At 42.6% G+C, this 24086-nt stretch overlaps 1 pseudogene; it reads right to left on the bottom strand.

Moving 5' to 3' along the window:
- Positions 1 to 1615: 1615 nt before the first annotated feature.
- Positions 1616 to 24086, bottom strand: part of LOC120051688 — a 40019-nt pseudogene continuing 17548 nt past the window's right edge.

Below are 24086 nucleotides of genomic sequence, written 5' to 3'. Positions count from 1 at the left end.
CTCTCTGCACTTTGCTCCGTTTATCTTTCCCTCGATCCTGACTAGTCTCCCGGTCCCTGCTGCTGAAAAACATCCCCACAGCATGATGCTGCCACCACCATGCTTCACCGTAGGGATGGTGCAAGGTTTCCTCCAGACGTGACATTTGGCGTTCAGGCCAAAGAGTTCAATCTTGGTTTCATCAGACCAGAAAATATTGTTTCTTATGGTCTGAGAGTCCTTTAGGTGCCTTTTGGCAAACTCCAAGCGAGCTGTTGTGCCTTTTACTGAGGAGAGGCTTCTGTCTGGCCACTCTACCATAAAGGCCTGATTGGTGGAGTGCTGCAGAGATGGTTGCCCTTCTGGAAGGTTCTCCTACCTCCAAAGAGGAACTCGGGAGCTCTGTCAGAGTGACCTTTGGGCTCTTGGTCACCTCCCTGACCAAGGCCCTTCTCCCCCGATTGCTCAGTTTAGCCGGGCAGCCAGCTCTAGGAAGAATCTTGATGGTTCCAAACTTCTTCCATTTAAGAATGATGGAGGCCATTGTGTTCTTGGGGACCTTCAATGCTGCAGAAATGATGCCCAGATCTGTGCTTTGACACAATCCTATCTCGGACAAGCTTTACGGACAATTCCTTCGACCTCATGGCTTGGTTTTTGCTCTGACATGCTCTGTCAACTGTGGGACCTTATATAGACAGGTTTGTGCCTTTCCAAATCATGTGCCTTTCCAAATCAATCAATCAATTTTAATTTACCACATGTGGACTCCAATCAACTTGTAGAAACATCTCAAGGATGATCAATAGAAACAGGATGCACCCGAGCTCAATTTTGAGTCGCATAACAAAGGGTCTGAAGACTTATGTAAATGTGACATTTCAGTTTTTTATTTTTATACATTTGCAAAAATAAAATAAGAAACTGTTTTTGCTTTGCCATTATGGGGTGTTGTGTGTACATTGTTGGGGGGGTGGGGGGGGGGGGGGGGGACGGGGGACAATTTAATCAATTTTAGAATAAGGCTGTAACGTAACAAAATGTGGAAAAAGTCAAGGGTTCTCAATACTTTCCAGATGCACTGTATGGGCAGGCATAAGCTACGAACAACAAACACAGTTGCATTGTGAGGCACATATGTGTATTTCCCGTCATGTGAAATCCATAGATTAGGGCTTAATGAATTCATAAAAATGTACTGATTTCCTCATATGAACTATAACTCAGTAAAATCTTTGAAATGTTTGCATTTTGCACACAGAGTTACACCAAGCAAGTTATTATCTGACTTGTTAAGCACAGTTTAACTCCTAAAGTTTAGGTTTGCCATAACAAAGGGGTTGAATACTTATTGAGTCAAAACATTTGAGCGTTTCATTTTGTATTCATTTGTAAAATTTGCTGAAACATAATTCCACTTTGACATTATGGGGTATTGTGTGTAGATCGGTGACACAACATCTAAATGTAATCAATTTCAATTTCAGGCTGTAACACAATAAATGTGGAAAAAGTAAAGGGCTGTGAATACTTTCTGAAGGCACTGTATATGTACAGTACAGACCAAAATACTATTTCAAATCCAAATAAAGATGCAACAGACTGTAACTATTTCAATTTTTTGTGTCTCAGTGTCCTAGCTGATAGTCAATCCAAAGTATTCTTCCTTCTTCTCAAAGTAGTAGCTGAATTGGACCATGGCATACCTGCAGATAGAGTATAGGTGATGAAAGACCATGAGGTATGCATTGCGAATCATTATGCTGGGATTCAATCCAAGTCGCATTATTGCACAGCGCACTAGACATCCAACAATGCATGTTTTTAAATGCATTTACCTCGATGTTCGTGGATATCACATTCAAATCAAAGTTTATTGGTCACATACACAGATTTGCAGCGAAACACTTATATTTCTAGCTGCAACAGTGCAGCAGAATGTCTCGCATATACAATACAAATGCAGAAATAAATAAACAAATCTAAACAAGAAATCAGGAAATGACACAACGGATCCAATCAACAATCAAGAGTAGATAATCCAGAACATAAATATGTGGTGTGTTTAGACAGTATACAATTTGGAACGAAAATTGTATGTACTGTATGTTAGAATGAGCTATGTGGAGAACACAGTATATACATACACAGTGAGTAAACAACAGTATATAAACAGAATATGAGGTGATCAGCATTCAATGACTCTGGGCATTTGTCTCAAAGTGCAGGGCAGAGTACAGGGAAAGAAGCCAGCTAGTGATGGCTGTTCAACTGTCTGATGGCCTATTTTTCAGTCTCTCTGTCACGGGTTTGATGTTCCTGTGCCTCCTCTGTCTGCTAGAAGGTAGCAGAGTGAACAGACCGTGGCTCGGGTGACTGAGGTCCTTGATGATGTTCTTGGCCTTCCTTTGACACTGAGTGCTGTAAATGTCGTGTAAGGTAGGCAGCTTTCCCCCAGTGATGCGATGGGCTGACTGCACCACCCTCTGCCAGGTGGTGATGCGGCCCGTCAGAATGCTCTCAATGGTGCATCTGTAGAAGTTTGTGAGAGTCTGAGGGGCCATGACAAATTTCTTCAGACGCCTAAAGTTGTAGAGTCACTGTTGCGCCTTCTTCACCATGGTGTCGGTGTAGTGGGACCATTTCAGGTCCTCAGTGTTGTGGAACTTGAAGCTGTTGACCCTCTCCACCTCAGCCCCGTCAATAATAAATTGACCGTCATCTGCCTCTTGTTGTCCACGATCAGCTCCTTTCTTTTTTTTTACAATGAGTAAGAGGTTATTTTCCAGTCACCACTATGCCAGGACTCTAACCTCCTCCATGTAGGCTGTCTCGTCGTTATTGGTAATCAAGCCTATCAATGTTGTCAGTAAACTCATTAAATGAGTTGGAGTCGTGCGTAGCAGGCACCCCTGTGTTGAGAATCAGAGTGACGGCGGTGTTGTTGCCTACCCTCACCACCTGGGGTCGGTCCGTCAGAAAGTCTAGGACCCAGTTGCACAGGGAGGAGTTCAGACCCAGGGCCATGAGCTTAGTGACAAGATTGGAGGGCAATATGGTGTTGAAAGCAGAGCTGTAGTCGATGAACAGCATTCTCACATAGGTATTCCTCCACCTGACCAGGTGGGATAGGGCAGTGAGCAGTGCGACGGCGATTGCGTGGTCCATGGATCTGTTGGGGCAGTATGCAAATTGTAGTGGGTCTAGGGCAAGGGTCTTCAACCTTTTATAGCATTAGAGAAACGTTTAAACCTGGTTTTAGAATTTCTTCATTTTTTTTACTCTCAATATTACAATTATTCATAGAGAAACAATGGTAATTTATTCTGAGCCATTGCCAATGCTTAAATCACATCAGAAGACCAATTTTGCGGTATTAAAAAAATGAACACATTTCGATTTTTAATTGTGTATTAAGAAAGAGAGGAATGTGTTGGTCTATGTTTGTGCTGTTAGGCCTACTGCTGCAGCACATGTCATGGAAGAGTTTGCTAAACAATGGCCACCCAATTGATATATTTCTGTCAGGTAAGCCTACTTTGCAGTTGACAATAATCAAGAAGGTTTTTGGGGAAATCTTTGTCTACCCACAAGATGGTTATCATTACTAGCATGCTAACTGGCTGAATATGGAGAGATAGACAAATGCGCGAACCAAACAGATAGACGGGGGCAATATTGCTTGAAATGAATTGGCAGATATTGGGGTTAAGTTTGGCTTTTTATCCAATAGTGGCTAACCAGGGGTGGGATAATGTCAAGGTAGCTTTGATTGGATAGTAGCTGGGAACTTTATGTTACCGACAGTTTGTGATGGAACACAAAAAAATGCATGTACTTTTCAGAATTGCTTGTGGAGATTCTCCTAGATGGGCTGCTAGCTCCTGATGGAGACCCCTGCTCTAGGCTGTTGGGAAAGGTGGAAGTGACATGGTCCTTGACTAGCCTCTCAAAGCACTTCATGATGACATAGGTGAGTGTGTAGTTGTGTAGAAATTATGTTGAATAATAATAAACTACATTTATCAATCTGACTCCATTATTATGTGAATAAATGCAACAGGCCCTGTGCGTCTCTGGAGGATCTAGCAAGATAGTGAATCATTGCATCACCGTCTCAGTATGTCTATAATGAACATGTGTCTGGCTTGCTATGTTATGCAATTATTAAGAGGCTAGATAAATATAGCTAATCCTGGCAACCAATGTTCTAGCATTAATTTATTGAGGCAAGCAGATCAGAGATGTCAAGTTGGTACCCAAACATATAGTGCAGTGAACAACTGTCAATAGAAGTACTAAATTATAGGCATATAGTCAATCAAAAAATTACTCTGTAAAACGAGGAATACATTTACACAATTCAACTAATATAATGTATTAGTCACTAATTGACACAAATAATTACATTGTACATGAAATACATGACACATTACAGAATAGCACAGAGTAAATGACTATTACCAACAGGCTACGACTTAACGTGGTTACACATGTGTTCAATTCAGAATAATCTCTAAGAGAAAAAACTATGTGTGTCTGATACACACAGGAGCTTGGTAGCAAGTTCTCAAACTATGAGCGAGTTCACTGCCCTTTAAACCAAATACAAGCAGGAACGCACCCCCAACCTGAAATAATATTTCTTAAAACTTCTTGCCACTATAGGGGGTGCTGTTTTCGCATTAGCATAATTTCCTCTACAGATTAAACTGCCTCTTATTCAATTATTGCTCTTACTATATGCATATAATTAATACCATTGGATAGAAAACAATCTATAGTTTCTAAAACCGTTTCAATTTTGTCTCTGAGTTAAACAGAAGTCATTTGACAGCACTTTCCCTGACCAAGAAGAAGAATGCAAGATGTGTATGCTCGCTTCAACGCTCTGCCTATATATGGTCACGCCACCTATGACCCGAAACACACTTCATTCGTCTTCCTCTGGGTGTCAAGAGGACGTCAGAGGAGAAATTTTTTGTTTACCTTGTACTGACGTGAAATAAGACCTATTTCTTTGGCGTGACCGACAACTTCCGGTTCTCTGATTCGCGCTATTTGGAGGTGCGATTGTCTACTGTTTTGCTGCCGTTACGGATGAAAACTATCTCCGTCTCGAAGTTTGTTTGATACATGTGACCATATCATCTTAATGTATGTTTTTTCAATATAGTTTAATCAGATTATTTGAATTTTTTCGGGAGTTTTGCCGTGTTCCGTTCTGTGACTTTTTTTACTTTGGCCAGTCGACCAGTACATATGCTAAATGAAGAGGGAAAGTTGCCATTATGAATGGATTGAACGACTCATCAGGACTAAGGACACATTGATCAACATTCTGATGAAAGATCAGCAATAGTAAGACCCAATTTACGATGTTATTTCATATATCTGTCGTGCATGTGAACTGGTCGGGGGCGCCCAGCTGGTTCTGGCTGGCGTGGCTATGCTAATTTAGCGCTACATTTTGTTTTCGCTATAAAACATTTAATAAATCTGAAATATTGTTTGGATTCACCAGATGTTGGGCTTTCAATATCTGTACGCTGTGTATTTTTCTGAAATGTTTTAAGATAAGTAATTAGTTATATGACGTTGGTCTCTGTAATTGTTCTGGCTGCGTCAGCACTATTTCAGATTGCAGCTGCAATGTAGAACTGTGATTTATACCTGAAAAATGCACATTTTTCAAAAAAAAACTATGCTATACCATAAATATGTTATCAGACTGTCATCTTATGAAGTTGTTTCTTGGTTAGTGGCTATATATATTTTTATTTAGTCGAATTAGTGATAGCTACTGACGCAGGAAAAAACTGTTGGAGTAAAAAAATTGTGTCTTATGCTAACGTGGTTAGCTAATAGATTTACATATTGTGTCTTCCCTGTAAAACATTTTAAAAATCTGAAATGGTGGCTTTATTCACAAGATCTGTATCTTTCATCTGGTGTCTTGGACTTGTGATTTAATGATATTTAGATGCTACAATTTACTTGTGACGCTATGCTAGCTATGCTACTCAGTGGGGGGGGAGTGGGGGGTGATCCCGGATCCGGGTTGGTGACTCGTTAAAGGTTAACACTTTGTTAGTGAAAACCAAAGGTATGAACAACACACCCAGATTCTAATCTAATAAACTCAATGTGGATGTTATGACCAGACAACAAGAATGTGCCTGATAACCAGTAAACCCAACATACAATCGAGTCACTTTAAAAATACATCAACCAGAAAACATAAAATGCAATAAGACATATCAAAATGTGCAGCTCTTTATTAGATTTTGAAACAAACGAAACACGACAATTTAATTCACACAGTACCACCAAATTCATCATGTCAAGGTTTTATCAGTTGTCACACCTTTCCTGGCATCAGTGACCCCAGGACTTCAGTGAGAGCATCTCTTCATCGAAATTGACACAGATAAGATGTGTTTTATCCCTGTGATAGCCCACAGATAGTCTGCCATCCAAACAATGTCATAAATTGTGATTGAGTCATTACGCTGTACTCCCACGCCAACCAATCGCTAGTCGCAAGTATCACCTTATCTCATTATTCCGCTACAAGTGCTACGGGGCGATGGTCATTTAGTTCAGTTACCTTAGCTTGCTTGGGTACAGGATCAATTGAAGCAAGTGGGGACAACAGATTGGGATAGGGAGAGGTTGAATATGTGACCTGTTTCAGGAAGCTAGGCATATGTCGCACGTCACTACTTCACAGGAGACGCAATTGAACGTCATTTAGTTTTTTTTCATCAGATTCGTTTTTTGGCAGAAACATGTGAACTTTCATGTGCCTTAATAACAAACGTGTGTGCCATCTGTAAATCTGAATAAAATTGTTAAATTACAAAAAAATATGAAAAAGGCAAGAACCTTCCCACTAGCCATGATTGGCTGAGTTAATGAATGGGCTGCACATGCCGAGAGATGAGTTGTAGGCTACTACTTTTACCACTTTTAGTCTTGAAATCTTTAGTTGTTTACTACACTACCTTACTCATTCTGTTTAGCACATGTCCTCACATGTGAATCCTTAAAGAGATGGGTGGGGCTAAGGCTTAAGAGGGTGTGAACGATGCTGAAAAGGTGAAGACAAAGAAGAGGTCTCCGGTAGATGTACTTTTTCTCAAAAGTGGGGTTTCAAGTTTATCAACTTTCAAAGCAGAATTACTTTCCCATTGTTCCTCAACTGCAGTGTATGATATACCATTTTGTAGCTCTGAGTCTCTACTTTTATCCAATGTAAATTTGAAATGTTGCTACATAAGACCGAATCGAGGTGGTTGGTCACATGTCCAGCCAGCTGGTCTGCACATGCACTGAGAACTCTGCTTGGTATGCCATCTGGGCCAGCAGCCTTGCGAGGGTTAACACGTTTGAAAGCCCAACTCAAGTCGGCTGCAGAGATCGGGAGCTTGCAGTCCTCGTGAGCAGCGTGTTGTTTTCCTCGAAGCGGGTGAAGAATGTGTTAAGTTTGTCTGGGACTGAGGTGTCAGTGTACACTACCTGGCTCGTTTTCCCTTTACAATCTGTGATTATCTGAAGTCCCTGCCACATGCGTCTCATGTCTGAGACATTGAATTGCGACACCACTTTATCCATGTAATGTATGTTTGCCTCTTTGATTGACTTACGGAAGTCATAGCTGGTCTGTTTGTCCTCGTCCATGTCCAGTCACTTTACTGTGGTTAAATGCGGTGATTTGCACTTTCCAACAGGCTGTATGGCAGGAGAAGGTGTAGCCGGGGAGAGCCATGTTTCTGTAAAATAAAGGATGTTACAATCTCTCGTGTGCTCTGGAAGGAGAATAGATCCTTGCCATGAGCTTGTCTACCTTATTGCCTAGAAACTGTACATTGGTTTGCCCTCCCACGGAGTCTGACTAGAACGCCAGCTCTCCTACCTCTCCGGGTGGTGCCAGGACATCAACCTCTCCCTCAACTACAGGAAAAGAGGACCGAGCACGCCCCCATTCTCAACGACGGGGCTGCAGTGGAGCAGGTTGAGAGCTTCAAGTTCCTTGGTGTCCACATCACCAACAAACTAACATGGTCCAAGCACACCAAGACAGTCGTGAAGAGGGCACGACAAACCCTATTCCCCCTCGGGAGACTGAAAAGATTTTGGCATGGGTCCTCAGATCCTCAAAAGGTTCTACAGCTGCACCATCGAGAGCATCCTGACTGGTTGCATCACTGCCTGTTATGCCAGCTGCTCGGCCTCCGACCGCAAGGCACTACAGAGGGTAGTGCGTTCGGCCCAGTACATCGCTGGGGCCAAGCTTCCTGCCATCCAGGACCTCTATACCAGGCGGTGTCAGAGGAAGGCCCTAAAAATTGTCAAAGACTCCAGCCACCCTAGTCATAGACTGTTCTCTCTGCTATCGCACGGCAAGCGGTACCGGAGCACCAGAAGCCAAGAGGCTTCTAAACAGCTTCTACCCCCAAGCCATAAGACTCCTGAACATCTAATCAAATGGCCACCCAGACTATTTGCATTGCCCCCCCCCCCCCCCCCCCTCTTTTACACCGCTGCTACTCTCTGTTGTTGTTATCTATGCATAGTCACTTTAATAACTCTACCTACAGGTACATATTACCTCAACTAACAGGTGCCCCAGCACATTGACTCTGTATCGGTACCCTCCTGTATATAGTCTCACTATTGTTATTTTACTGCTGCTCTTGAATTACTTGTTACTTTTATTTCTTATTCTTATTCATATTTTTTTTACACTGCACTGTTGGTTAGGGGCTCGTAAATAAGCATTTCACTGTAAGGTCTACACCTGTTTTATGTGGAGTATGTGACTAATACAATTTGATTTGATTTGATTTTCAACATGTCTTTTTAACAGAGCATCCGGGATGAATGGGGCTGCTTTGTGTAATCCAAACCAAGGGTCCAGGTCAGCGAAGTAGAATTTGTGGTCAGTAATTGCTGATCTAATGACCAGAAGTTCTTGTCAGTCACATTAAATGTTGTAAATGTCGGTTTAAGTGTAAATGACCTTAACAAGTCTGTTATAGTGGGCTGCGTTATAACGCACCTTTAATCCCTGCCTAAGTCTCCTCATGAACACACCTGCATGAACACTGGTGGTTTGACATTGTAACGATTGTTGTTTGAAGGATTGGACCAAGGTGCAGCGTGGAAAGCGTTCATCATTTTTATTAATGTGAACCAGCAACAAAACAATAAAGAGTAACAAAACGAAACGTACAGCTTTGTAGCGCTAACAAGCAACAATACTAAATCAAGATCCCACACACAACAGGTGGAAAAAGGCTGCCTAAATATGATCCCCAATCAGAGACAACGATAGACAGCTGCCTCTGATTGGGAACCATACCAGGCCAACATAGAAATATACAAACTAGAGTACCCACCCTAGTCACACCCTGACCTGACCTAACCAAAATAGAGAATAAAAAGGCTCTCTAAGGTCAGGGTGTGACAGACATTGATGGAAACATACATTTCTTTGTTTATTGTCAACAGTTTATTATAGTAAAGTACAGTTAAATCCACATTCAAATTAAATTAAGGGCTACAATCTGTCTGCCATAAAACACCATTCAAACCAAACCTTTTCACCTGCACTGCTATGAATGTTTCAATCATGGATTTACATGCAGATGAGTAAAAAGATGAATAAAAATTATACTTTTTTAAACTGTTACATTGCCACAATATCTGTTCTGTCAAAAGCATTTGGAACTGAGATGATTCCGGATCAGTCGGAGTCTTGTATTGCTGGCCCCGGATTGCATTTTCTGGCTTTTATACACTCATGAACTGCGTAGAGACCTATTCATCAACACAAATGTGTTGTGTTGTCATAACGCTTGCTTTCAGGGGAGGAAAGGCATTATTCATTTGATAACCATTATGACAAAGTTCTTTCAGCGACGCGGGACAAAAGTAGCTCATTTCAGGCATGGAAATGAAGATGTTCAGTGAAAGCACTTAAAATGTTCCTCATTCTACAATGCTTTTCCTATCAAGGGGAAGAGGGTCAGCTGAGAAAAATCATTTTAATAGGGAGGGATTAATAACAAAAAGGAGAAGTGATAGGTTAGGTAGGATCCGGTTGAATGCCATTAATGAAAGAGGAGAGAGAAAGAGATGAACCAAGTGAAACAGATGGCTTGACATTAAACAGTAAAAAAATGTTTCATTGATTTTAACAAATTAGAATGGTGAAATAGAAATACAGTAACAAAAGATTGGAATTCATGTGAATTGATAATTCATCAACATCTCAACCTGTGGTTTGATTTCCTGTAGATAAACTGATGATAATGGGAGTTGACAATCAAATAATCAATTAGGAAAACTAATTGAGATAAGATTTTCTAATCAAAAGATTACACATTTTCTTTATTCCACGGGACCTGTTTCCCTCTTACTTTGGACGAACTGATTTACTTTGTTACAGTATGTTGTATCTTCACAGAAGTTGTCCCAAAATGGCATTGATTTAGGTAGTTGCCTGCCATGACATTATTAAGTCGGCTTTGACTTTAATCATCTCAACAAAGTACTTTCTTTCAAAGTAGCACAGAAGCCTCGACATGTTTGAAAAGTTAACCGCGAGAAAAGTGGTTTTGTATTTGTTTGAACCAAGTTGTTCAACACTTCAATAAATCTGATGCTCTTGCCCTTGGCTCATCTTTGAAACAGTGAAGTTTAAAAAAAGAACAGAAAATGGAGACATAAAGGAGATGATCGTTAACTCTTCGGTGCCAGCTCAGTACATAGAGTGAATCTCACTGAACCTCACAGTTGCCCTAACTGGCCGTCTTACCGTGGCGAAAATACTAATTTGGTATACAACAGGTGTATTACATAAAGTTATTTTCCAGTTCCACAACTTAGCATTCCACACTCAGCCCATCTATATGTGTGGTTATTTTGTTGTATTTGTTTGGATTAATTTGTCATTCTGTTAAAATTGTTAGTTTGTGCCTCAAATTGGCAATGACATCATGGAGAGGATGATTACAATTGTTCACTGTTCAATTTTAGAAAAGGTTATTTATCTGAAAAACCTGTTTTAGAGTCATCATCAGTCTTCTGAGAGTAACTTGGTTAAACAGAAAATAGTTCTTGTTGAGAATGATTGATAAAAAATATTTAATTACGTCTGTTTCCATCGAACCAGCTGTCGTAATTTGCAGTTTTTCCCTCTTGCTTAAAGATGACATAAGTCTATGGTTATATCATGTTGGCCTAATGTAGGACATGACCACATGAAGTGCAGTTAAAAAAAAATACATTTAACTTCTCCAATAGGATGCCATGAAAATGTATGTTTTACGATAAAATGTAGTAATAAACATTTTCCTATTTACTATTTACTGTAGAAAAAGGGGGGCAAATACACACATTCAAAAGCAGGTATACCATTTCACAATGTGCTTTTCTTCACTTGACCCATTCCAAACAGTGGGCCTTCTACTCAAACAGGGGGCCTCCTACTCAAACAGTGGGCCTCCTACTCAAACTGTGGGCCTCCTACTCAAACTGTGGGTTTCCTACTGAAACAGTGGGCCTTCTACTCAAACAGGGGGCCTCCTACTCAAACAGTGGGCCTCCTACTCAAACAGTGGGCCCCCTACTCAAACAGTGGGCCTCCTACTCAAACAGTGGGCTTCCTACTGAAACAGTGGGCCTTCTACTCAAACAGTGGGCCTCCTACTCAAACAGGGGGCTTCCTACTGAAACAATGGGCCTACTACTCAAACAGTGGGCCTTCTACTCAAACAGTGGGCTTCCTACTGAAACAGTGGGCCTTCTACTCAAAAAGTGGGCCTCCTACTCAAACAGGGGGCCTCCTACTCAAACAGTGGGCCTCCTACTGAAACAGTGGGCCTCCTACTCAAACAGTGGGCTTCCTACTGAAACAGTGGGCCTTCTACTCAAACAGTGGGCCTCCTACTCAAACAGGGGGCTTCCTACTGAAACAGTGGGCCTACTACTCAAACAGTGGGCCTTCTACTCAAACAGTGGGCCTCCTACTGAAACAGTGGGCCTCCTACTGAAACAGTGGGCCTTCTACTCAAACAGTGGGCCTCCTACTCAAACAGGGGGCTTCCTACTGAAACAGTGGGCCTACTACTCAAACAGTGGGCCTCCTACTGAAACAGTGGGCCTCCTACTGAAACAGTGGGCTTCCTACTCAAACAGTGGGCCTCCTACTGAAACAGTGGGCCTCCTACTGAAACAGTGGGCCTTCTACTCAAACAGTGGGCCTCCTACTGAAACAGTGGGCCTTCTACTCAAACAGTGGGCCTCCTACTGAAACAGTGGGCCTCCTACTGAAACAGTGGGCCTTCTACTCAAACAGTGGGCCTCCTACTCACTTAAAAAAGTGCTATATAGAACCTAAAAGGGTTCTACAGCTGTCCCCACAGAATAACCCTTTGAAATACTTTTTTTGGTTCTAGGTAGAACTCTATTGCGTTCCATGTAGAACCATTTCCACAGAGGGTTCTCCATGGAACCGAAAAGAGTTCTATCTGGAACCAAAATGGGTTCTACCTGGAACAAAATAGGCTTTTCCAATGGGAACAGCCAACAAATCCTTTCAAAACCCTTTTTTCTAAGAGTGTAGGGTGGGAGGCAGGGAGGTTGGGGTGCATGCATTCCCCTTGCGGCTCCCTATTGTCACATGCACATCTGTCTTTGGTTAAGCGGGAAGCCTAGCAGTCGCCTGTCATTCGTTGAGTAGTCAGCAGAGATTTGGCTCAAAGAGATAATGCAGCGAGGAAACAGGCATAGAGAGAAACACCCCAACAAACCTTAATCGCGAGGACTCTCCTCCCAGTCTAGGACATATGCTCTCTACTGGAAGCTCTAGAGGGAGACTTTACCCACACAAGCAGCTGGTGCAAACTCGCCGTTCTCCACCTCATTATGGTTCAACTTAGATTAGGGGTATAGGGATGTAACCTGACCCTCGCAATGCACTTTGGGGCAACTTGTGCATGGAGCTTGGTAGGGCTAGACAAGCTAACAGCCACATGTGGCCCAACCGGGGATGAGAGACAGACAGGGAGGACCAATGAGACTGGAACAATACTGTTCCATCTGCTCCTCATGTATCACATTTCTTCCAAGGTTCTGATAGAGAAGAGGTGGGACACCTGTCACTGGTCCACAGAGCGGGCAGAGAAGACGCCACACAGAGGGGAGGGTGCTGTGTGTCAATAGTGATTAACATCAGCACAGTGGAGACTGCTGCTGCTGCTGCTGTGGGGCACAATGGGGCATGGTAGCAGAGAGGAGGAAGAACGAGAGGAGGAGGAAAGGAACACTTTCTGCTCAGAGGACTATACTGTTCATAATATCTTTTTTTCATAATTTTTCTCCCCCTGAAAATACAAAATGTTTGTTACTGGTTCTAATGTGTTACTAGGTGATTCCATTGAAGTTCATCCATTGTGCTAGGTGCTTTCTCATTCCTCATAAAAGTTGTGTGAGTATGAGGAGGCGGGGAGGTTGTGTGAGTATGAGGAGGCGGGGAGGTTGTGTGTGTATGGGGCGGCGGGGAGGTTGTGTGAGTATGGGGAGGTGGGGAGGTTGTGTGAGTATGGGGAGGCGGGGATGTTGTGTGAGTATGGAGCGTCGGGGAGGTTGTGTGAGTATGGAGCGTCGGGGAGGTTGTGTGAGTATGGGGAGGCGGGGAGGTTGTGTGAGTATGAGGAGGCGGGGAGGTTGTGTGAGTATGGGGAGGCGGGGAGGTTGTGTGAGTATGGAGCGTCGGGGAGGTTGTGTGAGTATGGAGCGTCGGGGAGGTTGTGTGAGTATGGAGCGTCGGGGAGGTTGTGTGAGTATGGAGCGTCGGGGAGGTTGTGTGAGTATGGAGCGTCGGGGAGGTTGTGTGAGTATGGAGCGTCGGGGAGGTTGTGTGAGTATGGGGAGGCGGGGAGGTTGTGTGAGTATGAGGAGGCGGGGAGGTTGTGTGAGTATGGGGAGGCGGAGAGGTTGTGTGAGTATGGAGCGTCGGGGAGGTTGTGTGAATATGGGGCGACGGGGAAGTTGTGTGAGTATGGGGCGGCGGGGAGGTTGTGTGAGTATGGGGCGACGGGGAATTTGTGTGAGTATGAAGCGGGGGGAGGTTGTGTGAGTATGGGGCGGGGGGAGGTTGTGTGAGTATGGGGAGGCGGAGAGGTTGTGTGAGTATGGGGCGACGGGGAATTTGTGTGAGTATGAAGCGGGGGGAGGTTGTGTGAGTATGGGGCGGGGAGAGGGTGTGTGAGGATGGGGAGGCGGGGAGGTTGTGTGAGTATGGGGCGACGGGGAAGTTGTGTGAGTATGAAGCGGGGGGAGGTTGTGTGAGTATGGGGAGGCGGAGAGGTTGTGTGAGTATGGGGAGGCGGGGAGGTTGTGTGAGTATGGGGAGGCGGAGAGGTTGTGTGAGTATGGGGAGGCGGAGAGGTTGTGTGAGTATGGGGCGGGGAGAGGTTGTGTGAGTATGGGGAGGCGGGGAGGTTGTGTGAGTACGGAGCAGCAGAGGTCTGAGGTGAGGAAAGGCTATTCATAGTAAAGCTAAGTAAACAATTGTAGGTTTTACTTTGTATCAGCATTTAGAAGTAATACTATTACTGTAAGACCGAAGTCCCACAGTCTAGACTCAAGAGATACCTGGTCACTCACCTTTCAAAGTTGAAGTCAATGGACGAGTATCTGGCCTGCAGGATAGCCCAGAGACTCCAGAAGAAATTGGAGACCTGCGAATAGGTTTGTGAGAAGGGGAAGGGTCACGCCTAATTCAGGGTTGTTCTCAGCTTGACATGTACTTGATGTCCTCTTCTGTATAAATCTAATGTTTAACCCTGTCACTACATTTAAAAAATATTTCTTATTGTTAAATATAATTTAGAATCCTGTCTTTCTTATAGGGATACTTCGGGATTTTGACAAAGGAGCCCTTAATCTCTTTCCCCAACGCAGATCAACTCGTGGGTGTCTCTGCGTGCAATTTGAAAGAAGAAGCTAACTAGACATTTATATTTTTGTCATTTAGCAGACACTCCTATCCAGAGGGACTTATAGGAGCAGTTAGGGTTAAGTGCCTTGCTTAAGGGCACATCGACTGATTTTTACTTAGTCAGCTCGGGGATTTGAACCAGCAACCTTTCAGTTACTGGTCCAACGCTCTTAATTGCTAGGCTACCTGCCACAACTACGCTAGCATTAGCGTAATTTCTAACTAGCTTTAGCACAATGACTGGAAGTTTACGGTATCAGCTAGCATGTTAGTAGATACCATAACTTCCAGTCATTGCGCTAACAGTAGTTAGCATTGGCTCGCAAAGTACCTCTAACTTCCTTCATATTGGATGCAGAGACATACAAATGGTATCCATGAGTTCATCTGAGTCTGGGGGAGTATCTCTTTAAAGTTCAGTGAGATTGAAGTACCCACTAAGTGGTCTATTCGAGACACTGTAGCCTGCAAAGAGCTGGTGTTTCAGACCCCAGAAAACCATTACAATTCCTCTCTGGTTATATTTTCCTGTCCTGTATGTTCCCAGAAGCCTTTGTTCCACACTGCTGTGGTTTTAAGGATGTACCTTTCATGGTGCAATATTGTGTGCTACATGACTGAAATAGACTGATGTTGGATCTTAACTGTACCAATATTGTCATAGCAAAATTATCCTACAGCAACAGGATTTAAACATTTAGTCCATAATGTTGCTTGATCGGTGGTTGGACAAAAGTAGGCTACATGAAAAGTGCAATACTGTTAATGTTTATTTATTTATTTTAATTTAACCTTTATTTAACTAGGCAAGTCAGTTATGAACACATTCTTATTTACAATGACGGCCCACCGAAAGGAAAAAGATCTCATGCGTGGACAGTGGCTTGGATTAAAAATAAAAATACATTTAATAAAAATATAGGACAAAACACACATCACGACAAGCGAGACAACACAACACTACATAATGAGAGACCTAAGACAACGACATAGCATGGCAGCAACACATGACAACACAGCATGGTAGCAACACAACATGACAACAACATGGTAGCAACACAACATGGCAGCAGCACAACATGGTAGCAGCACAAAACAGGGTACAAACATTATTGGGCACAGACAACAGCATAAAGGGCAAGAAGGTAGAGACAACAATACATCACGCAAAGCAGCCACAACTGTCAGTGAGAGCGTCCATGATTGAGTCTTTGAATTAAGAAATTGAGATAAAACTGTCCAGTTTGAGTGTTTGTTGCAGCTCGTTCCAGTCGCTTGCTGCAGCGAACTGAAAAGATGAGCGACCCAGGGATGTGTGTGCTTTGGGGACCTTTAACAAAATGTGACTGTCAGAACGGGTGTTGTATGTGGAGGATGAGGGCTGCAGTAGATATCTCAGATAGGGGGAGCGTGAGGCCTAAGAGGGTTTATAAATAATCATCAACCAGTGGGTCTTGCGACGGGTATACAGAGATGACCAGTTTACAGAGGAGTATAGAGTGCAGTGATGTGTCCTATAAGGGGCATTGGTGGTAAATCTGATTGCCGAATGGTAAAGTACATCTAGCCACTCGAGAGCACCCTTACCTGCCGATCTATAAATTACGTCTCCGTAATCTAGTATGGGTAGGATGGTCATCTGAATCAGGGTTAGTTTGGCAGCTGGGGAGAAAGAGGAGCGATTACGATAGAGGAAACCAAGTCTAGATTTAACTTTAGCCTGCAGCTTTGATATGTGCTGAGAGAAGGACAGTGTACCGTCTAGCCATACTCCCAAGTACGTGTATGAGGTGACTACCTCAAGCTCTAAACCCTCAGAGGAAGTAATCACACCTGTGGGGAGAGGGACATTCTTCTTACCAAACCACATGACCTTTGTTTTAGAACTATGATATAACTGTGTTAGAGTGGGTTTTCAGTGAATTTATGTAAATCACAAAGCTCATCTGCAGTTACTGCAGCGCAGGAAAATTCTCAGCAAATGAAAGCGTTCTCAAATGAAGATCCTACTTCTGTAATGACCTTTCTTATGCAGCGTCTCGAGCAACTCATGAAGGCAGGACAAAAACTTATACCATTGTTTTCAATGAGACATCAACGGCAAATGCCGTCAAGGCTGACAGAAAATACTGTCCATTGCGGTGCCGGGAAGAATTTGAAGCAAGTGTTGAAATGGAGCATTAACTAAAACAATAACTGTGTAACTAATTTAAAATATATATTCTCACGATATGTTTAGTAACATTACCTAGAGTCTTGGTAAGAAAGTGCTATACGTTTTGTAAATGTTTCGTAAATGTTTACGTCTTTAAACTAGAAAATGAACTTATGTGAGAGCTGTATTGTGTTAGGATGTTATTCATGGCACATTTTTTATGACAAGATTTTTTGTACCCATAAACCACAAGTAAATTGTTTAGATTTCCCTGTGTTTTGCTTCTTAAGAAAAAGGGGAAAAGTGTAATGCTATTGAATTGTTCCCGTACTAATGGAATTGCTCCCTTAGGTCCATAACACTCTACGCATCCATACATTTCTGTTGTCATCCACCCTAATAGTAATTATCCACGGTGGGACCACTAATCATTTCCTAACGAGTTCCAGGCGGGCCTCTGTGTTGTGGCCGAGTGATATAATCACATTTTTATTTGATAATCAACTAAAGGGCGGAATGAAATACTGGAGCAGTGTGTGGTTTCTCCTCTCCATTTTTTCCTGGCACATTTTCAACTGTAATATCTCTCCCGGTTGTAGATGGAGATTGAGTGCAGTTCTTCTACTATGTTTAATAACTCCCCTCCATTAAGATGCCATTAGCCTAACGCTAAGCAGAGATGGCCAGTGACAGGGAGCCATTCAGAAAAGCCCAGAGAGGAAGCATACTACAACAAGATAGGGGGGTGACATCACGGAGTCACAGTCTTTGGCCCTCCAGTACTTGGGGGGGGGGGTTCCCAGAGGGGGCCAAGAAGAGGCGTAAAGAGCCCAGTGTGCCTTGGCTTACTCTGTCTCGGCTTAAGATAGGGAGAGAATCAGTGGAGAAGCTTCCCGCCCCAGAACATTGGCAGAGAACTACTTGTTAGTGATGCCACAGCGAAGACGATTTGTCTATTTAAGGACCCTGGGAAATATCACAACAGACCCTGCAGTTCAATAGGGCATTGATATCAGTTGGACAAAGTACGTTTCCTTTCAGTAGACCTAGGTCCTCCCATTAACTGAAATGGTAGTCTAAAAACACTGGCAAACCATAACGATCCGGTCACATGACTAAAAACCAGAGTCTGGGAGGGATGTTCAGAAAGTTCTAGTCATATCTCTAAATCAGATTTAAATGAAAACCAGCTACGCCAAACGTTTCTGTCGTGATTGTTTTGATAAACAACCATATCCACCATCTCTATGCCAGATTTAACTTGGACAGGAAACTTGACTCACCCATTCATTGTCAATGAGGGACTTCTCCCACTTCACCAAGCCAGAGTTCTTGGTTTGTCACAGAAATCTGATTTCAATCAACAATATGTTATCGCTGCTCTTATTCATTTCCAGGCATGTTTTTTTTTTCTTCTTCCCTTCCACGTTTTGGCTGAGGCAGAGTTATTTTAAAAAGAAAAGGCTTACTCATCATTTCTGGACTATTTTGAGAGACATCGACACTACCCCCCCAAATTACTAAAACAATCCTGCGTATTGTGTCCACTTATGAAAGCACCATTAGTTAAGTCCAGCAGCACTTGAGCCACCAAAGACTGAAAATTGTGGTTGTTAAAAAAACACATCTTGGCTGCTGTCTGTCATTTTTCTTGCAGTGGTTTCAAATCAGCTCCAATAGAGAATGTCAAATTGCAGCGGTAAGTGGATCATACAGAGTGGATGGGACTTCGGTTTTTGGAAATATGGACCCGTAAAAGGACATTGTTTGATGTGAATTGAAATATTGAATCTTGCCAGTGCTCATTACTATAGTGAAACTACTTTTGGTCTCTGCATTGACAAACACCCACATTAAAATGGAGATCAGCCAATGAATTTATATCCTGTAAATTTCACACAGAGAAATAAAAGTGAATCAGAAAGTAGACATACAGTATTTACTTAGACTGTGGTGAAATATCAACGTCGTAGGCCAGGTTAATGGGTGCTGTGGTGAAATATCAATGTTGTAGGCCAGGTTAATGGGTGCTGTGGTGAAATATCAATGTTGTAGGCCAGGTTAATGGGTGCTGTGGTAAAATACCAATGTTGTAGGCCAGGTTAATGGGTGCTGTGGTGAAATATTAATGTTGTAGGCCAGGTTAATGGGTGCTGTGGTGAAATATTAATGTTGTAGGCCAGGTTAATGGGTGCTGTGGTGAAATATCAACGCCGTAGGCCAGGTTAATGGGTGCTGTGGTGAAATATCAATGCCGTAGGCCAGGTTAATGGGTGCTGTGGTAAAATATCAATGCCGTAGGCCAGGTTAATGGGTGCTGTGGTGAAATATCAATGCCGTAGGCCAGGTTAATGGGTGCTGTGGTGAAATATTAATGTTGTAGGCCAGGTTAATAGGTGCTGTGGTGAAATATCAATGCCGCAGGCCAGGTTAATGGGTGCTGTGGTGAAATATTAATGTTGTAGGCCAGGTTAATAGGTGCTGTGGTGAAATATCAATGCCGTAGGCCAGGTTAATGGGTGCTGTGGTGAAATATTAATGTTGTAGGCCAGGTTAATGGGTGCTGTGGTAAAATATCAATGCCGTAGGCCAGGTTAATGGGTGCTGTGGTGAAATATCAATGCCGTAGGCCAGGTTAATGGGTTCTGTGGTGAAATATCAACGTCGTAGGCCAGGTTAATGGGTGCTGTGGTGAAATATCAATGCCGTAGGCCAGGTTAATGGGTGCTGTGGTAAAATATTAATGTTGTAGGCCAGGTTAATAGGTGCTGTGGTGAAATATTAATGTTGTAGGCCAGGTTAATAGGTGCTGTGGTGAAATATCAACGTCGTAGGCCAGGTTAATGGGTGCTGTGGTGAAATATTAACGTTGTAGGCCAGGTTAATGGGTGCTGTGGTGAAATATTAACGTCGTAGGCCAGGTTAATGGGTGCTGTGCCAGTGTCTCTCACCAGTGAGAACTTGAAGACTTGAACATATAGCTCCTGAACCTCTCGTCCTGTAACTGTGGCTCCCAGCCCCACACTGTGCTTGTAGCTCTCCAGGTAAGCAGTCAACCAGTCCCTCTGCAGTTCAGGGCTGGGATACAGGCTGTAGTCAATGCCTTTCACACCTTGGGGACGTATCAAACACACAGACAAATTTAATGAGAACCTGTCAAACCAATCAGGCTGGATGATACTGCAACAACATGGGTTAGAAACCCTTGTACCACTCTGGAGATCTGTAACGTATCATGAGGTCCCTGGAAATTCCCAGACTTCATGTGTGTGTGTGTGTGCCCGTGTGTGTGTGTTTTAGAGAGTGTGTGTGTGTGAGAGAGAGAGTGTGCGTGCATTTGAGATAAAAAGAGAGAGATGGAGAAGGGGAGGGGGACTGGTGGGCCTGACTGTTTAAAAGATCACACTGTAAATCTTTACGTAAACTGTGTATAGGGAAACTTTAAAGGAAAGTTTGTCAGCGTATCTTTTACATTCATTTGGGGTGGAGGCAAATAGCTGGATCTACACGACCAATGTTGTGGGAAATGGTTTCATCTTGACATTAGACTACTTTACATCTGACAAACTTTTATTCGAAGGTGTAATGTCCCTTTAATGCGCTTGCTTAGTTCAACGTTGAAGGCAAAATGAAATATTTGAAATACATTGAAATAAAAAAAAACATTTTGCTCTGATTCCCCGTCTGTGAGATACACCTCAGAAATGAACTGTCAACTGAAGGAAGGCACCTGCAAACTCATTGAAGGGGTTGCCTATGTCGAAGGCCTGTTAGTTATCATCAGCATACTCATAGTCAATGAATCTCACCTAAAGGAGACGAGAGCAATGCACGGTTCATACAGCTTATTGCAATGACACATACACATTATACACACTGTTCTGTAGCACCTCAGCAATATAATTATTACTCTATCAGACCTAGGTTGAAATTACTTGACAAATATATTCAAATACTTGGCCTGTTTGAGCATGCCTGGCTTAATAAACAAATAGAAAAGTCCCAAAACTGCAAACACCACCCACTAGGCAGACAAGCAAAGCCTCGAAGTATTTTAATGATTTTTTCAAATATTTGAAACCCAGTACCGTACCCTATGTAGAGGTAACTGCCAAAATAAAGGAAACACTTGGGTAATGAGGGATACAAAGTATATTGAAAGCAAATGCCTGAGTTAATTAAGCAATTAACATCCCATCATGCTTAGGGTCATGTACAAAAATGCCCAGTTGCCCAATATTTTGGCTACCATGGCTAGAAGAAGAGATCTTGAAGCTCCCGAGTGGTGCAGCGGTCTAAGGCACTGCATCTCAGTGCCAAAGGTGTCACTACAGACACCCTGGTTTGAATCCAGGCTGTATCACAACCGGCCGTGATTGGGAGTCCTGTAGGGCAGCGCACAATTGGTCCAGCGTCGTCCGGGTTTGGCCGGTGTAGGCCGTCATTGTAAATGTGAATTTGTTCTTAACTGATTTGTCTAGTTAATTAAATGTTAAATAAAAAAATTATTATAATAATCTCAGTGACTTCGAAAGAGGGGTTTCAAAAGGAGAATAGTGTGAGTGTGTGTGTCACAGGAGGTTGGTGGCACCTTAATTGGGCACATGGTAATGACTGGAGTGGAATAAGGGCTCAACTGCCTATTAAGACACTTTATGTTGGTGTTTCCTTTATTTTGGCAGTTATCTGTATGCCGCTATAATTGATAGTGTGCTCTGAAAGCTTTAATAGTCAATGCTACAATTCCTCAATAGGATACAATAAAAAAAATAAAAAAATAAAGATACAATGAAACAATTTTCCACTTTACTCCATATTATGTTCTGATATGTATGATTAGTTCAGATATCATATTCTTTTAGTTTGTGCTTTACTGTTACAACAAAAACGTCCCTGAAAATCTTCAGAGAAACATTAATAATGTTTTCATTATAATCGTGTTCCATACATTAATCATAACGATGACCAAGGCCGTACGTCTGCACATAAGGGCATAATGAAATGACATTATGACATAATGAAATGACAAGAGCATTAAGAGAATAGGGTATAGATTTATTATCCATAGCAAAAGAAAGGAAAGATGTGACCGTTTTGTGAACCACATTTTGTCAAAGTGTTAAAATGGAACATGTCTTGCAATTGGACCATTTCATGGAAATAAGTTAAATCAAAAGGACATCCAAGTTATTGAGTCTAAAACATGGCAATCTTGTATTCTTACTGACACTGATGGTATATTGCATCAGAATGGCAGAACAAACGCTATAACCAATCAGTTCAGTAGTAATGAATCCACTTATTCTTCGTACTGCGTCGCTTTTTTAAATGATCACATGAACTCGCTTGGAACCCTTTTTATGTCAGCCTTGCAACTCAAATTCCAGGTACTACGACCCATCATCCACCCTCTTTGTAGTCATAGATGATGTTTTTAGTCAGGAGGTCGTTGTGACAAAGCACGGTCGGCGAGCCGATCAGAGAGAGGTGTCTTTTCAACGTTTCCATTTAATCTGACAGGGTTTTGATGCTAGGGAACTCTTTCAGCAGTTTGGAACTATGTGGACAAAAAAAATACAAAAATAACTGTTACGTATTGCAGGCACTGAAAGTATCAGTATCACATTCAAATAGTATCATCACATTCAAATTGATCTCATGCTATTATGCATGCAGTGTTTAATTAGCTGTTTAGTAGGTATTTATCGTCTTTATGGTCTTTTTCATTTTTGAATTACTTTCAAATACACTTTCAAAAACAAATAGACTATGTCTCCATTGGAGAAAATGCAGAGAACCCCTAGATGAAGGGAGGTATAATATACTGTATGTTATAAAGTACTACAGATGGTCTGCAGTAAATATACACGTTTATAAGGAATAGGGTAGAATCATATTACTCAGGCTCCGCCGCCTGCCGCCTGTGATAGGGGCTACAGTCCATTACGCATTATAATGGGACACCCAGCCGTGATCTGCCCAGCGAGGCCTCTCTACCAGACCAACTCAATGCATTTTATGCACGTTTTGACAACAACAACAATGAGCAGGGTGTGAGGGCCGTCACCTGCCCAGAGGACTGGTTGATCTCGCTCTCCGAGGCCCATGTGAGAAGGGTCTTTAATTAGGTCAACACCGTATTCCAGGGTGCGTTCTCAGAGCTTGCACAGAACAGCTGGCAGGCATATTAAATAGGTAAATAAGAATTTGTTCTTAACTGACTTGCCTTGTTAAAGAAAGGCTAAATAAAGAAATATTCACAGTAATTTTCAACTTCTCCTTGTCCCAGTCTGTAATCCCTACATGTTTTATGATAACCACAATCATTCCTGATCCTAATAACTCTAAGGCTTCATGCCACAATGACTACCACACCGTAGCACTCACTTCTGTATTATATGAAATGGTTATGGCACACATTAACTCCTCCATCCCAGCCAACCTAGACCAACTCCAGTTTGCATACCACCCCAACAGATCCATAGACAACGCAATCTCAATTGCTCTCTACACTGCCCTCACCCACCTAGATAAGAGAAATACCTATGTGAGAATGCTGTTCATTGACAACAGCTCAGCGCTCAACACCGTTGTCCCCTCCAAGCTCGTCACCAAGCGTAGGACTATGGGCCTGAACACCTCCTTCTGCAACTGGATCCTACAGAGGGCTGTAGGAGTACAGTACATCACTGGGGCTGAGCTCCCTATTCAGGACCTCTATATCAGGCGATGTGAAAAAAAGGCATCGAAAATCTTCAAAGACTCCAACCACCCAAGCCATAGACTATTTTCTCTGCTGCCGCTTGGCAAGACATACCGGTGCATCAAGTCTGACACCAACATGCTCTTGAACAGCTTCTATCCCAAAGCAATACGACTGATAAATAGCTAACACAATATCTACACGGACTATCTGAATCAATCTTGTTACTTTATTGA

This window comes from Salvelinus namaycush, chromosome 8, assembly GCF_016432855.1.
Source record: "Salvelinus namaycush isolate Seneca chromosome 8, SaNama_1.0, whole genome shotgun sequence".
NCBI classification, from domain to species: domain Eukaryota; kingdom Metazoa; phylum Chordata; class Actinopteri; order Salmoniformes; family Salmonidae; genus Salvelinus; species Salvelinus namaycush.
The sequence above is the reverse complement of the archived record's forward strand: the minus strand, read 5'-3'. Positions and strand labels throughout refer to the sequence as shown.